This window comes from Arachis ipaensis, chromosome B08, assembly GCF_000816755.2.
Source record: "Arachis ipaensis cultivar K30076 chromosome B08, Araip1.1, whole genome shotgun sequence".
NCBI lineage: Eukaryota > Viridiplantae > Streptophyta > Magnoliopsida > Fabales > Fabaceae > Arachis > Arachis ipaensis.
In genome coordinates this window covers 33,523,810-33,525,678 of record NC_029792.2, presented here as the reverse complement: position 1 = coordinate 33,525,678, position 1,869 = coordinate 33,523,810, and the positions used below count along the sequence as shown (strand labels likewise).

General features: G+C 32.2%; 1 protein-coding gene across 1 annotated transcript in view; it reads right to left on the bottom strand.

Annotated features, from left to right (window-relative positions):
* The window catches only part of LOC110262479 (probable LRR receptor-like serine/threonine-protein kinase RFK1), a 5,507-nt gene that overhangs the window by 1,797 nt on the left and 1,841 nt on the right, over window positions 1-1,869 (bottom strand). The window lies entirely within an intron of this gene.

The window sequence follows — 1,869 nt, the reverse complement described above, 5'->3', positions numbered from 1 at the left end:
TTGAGATTTGAAAAAAAAAATTAAAATTCTTCCCAAAATTTTTTTTTTTATCTTCATTCTCAAAAATTATTTTAAAATTATTCTTATTTATCCTAATTTTATTTTATTTTTTGGCAAAATTATCCTTGATAAAAATAAAATAAAATAAAAACCCTTATCACCATAAAACTACACACACAATCCAAATCTTCCTTATTACTTTCATCGTATCTTCTAAATTTTCAATCTTCCATATCACTTCCACCATATTTTTTTAAAAATTGTCAAAATTTCTTTTTCATTCTCATTATCTCCAACAATAATAATAACAACATCAATAATAATTAATTTGTTTTAATAAAAAATCAAAACAAAATTTGAGAGAAAGAGAAGCGGAGAGAAAATGAGACAAAGTGATAGCAACGCTAATAGAAAAAAGAGAACTAAAATTGGAAGCAAGAGAGAGAAGCAAAAGTGGAAAGAGAAGAGGAAGGAGGACATGACGGGGAGCCAGGGAGCCGTTGTTGCCACTGGTTCACCAGGGGAGGGGGAGAGAGAGAAGAGATTGTTGCCATTGGTTTGTCGCTATTGCCGCTAGTTCGTTGCTGCTGCCACTAGAGTTCCACTGAGTGTGCATGTTGTTGCGGTGATACCAAACTCTGCCTGAGACGATGCTAATATCCTACGCCACCAAGTTCTTTCATGGTTCGTCAAACTAATTTGCCGTCGCTAAATCATTTGTGATTTTTAAATCGTGCCAAGCTTTCTCCATCCCTCTTTTCTCAATACTCCATTCTTTATTAATTCATAAGTCAAATTCAAAATTGAGTTTTACTTCTGATGATCCTTTGAATATCTGCTGTCATTATGTATTATTCTTTTCATTGTTATTGTTGTAAGACCCAGAATTTTCAAAAAATCTTATTATGAACTAATTTCAATTTATTTATTCACTAAAGATTTTATTTTCAAAAATTATTTTGTCTGTGTTTGAAATATGAGAGATCCCTTATACTGACAGTGGTGATGCTGCGGATTGTTTCTGATATGTGGTGATGGAGGTTGAGGCAGGATAGAATAGGTGTTGCCTAATTACTTTGATTTATGTATTGGTTGAATAGGAATGAGTGGGGTAAGTTGGGTAGGAAGCCCTTAGGCACGTACTTGGTCCTTTTCATTTCTTTAAATTAATCGCCTCACTGATTTGTAAACCAAAGGAATTTCTTTACGACCTTTCAAATTAAGTTTTTCCACAAAACTTTTTCAAAAGGTTATTTCAAGGATAAACTATTTTTATATTAGAATTAATTTCATTTGCAAGTATTTCTTTGCTTTGATGGTATTTCATTGTCTGCTGAGAACCTGCGAGGACGATGTTCTCACCCTTTATAGAGTTTCTTTTTCAATGATAGATTCAGGAAGCTTTTTTTTTTTTGTGACTGAAATAAATTAAACAAAGAAAAACAAAACAAACAAAATAAGGAACTGCCTAAATAGAGGGACAGTCCCGTTCAAGACTACTTTTAAACTCCTCCCAAGGTGAAAGAAGCTCCACATGCGAAAGTTGTAACTTCATCGCCATCTTTGCCATAGTATCTGCCACCGTGTTTGCATCTCTCATAATTAAACGAAAGTCAACCCGCCAATTCCAATGCATGATATCTCTTATTTTGAGCACCAGTTGATCAATAAACCCAAAACCATCTTGAGTAACAAAATTAAAATTGTGTGATTAATTGAATTAAAGTAAAGACTTTTTGATTTTGTAACTAAAGATTCAGTTTATATTCGCGAAAACTTAATATTAAATGATTATAATATAAAATTAAAATAGTAGATATAGGTAAGCTTAGACTTTAGTACGATTATGGGGTGATAAAAGTTAGAGTC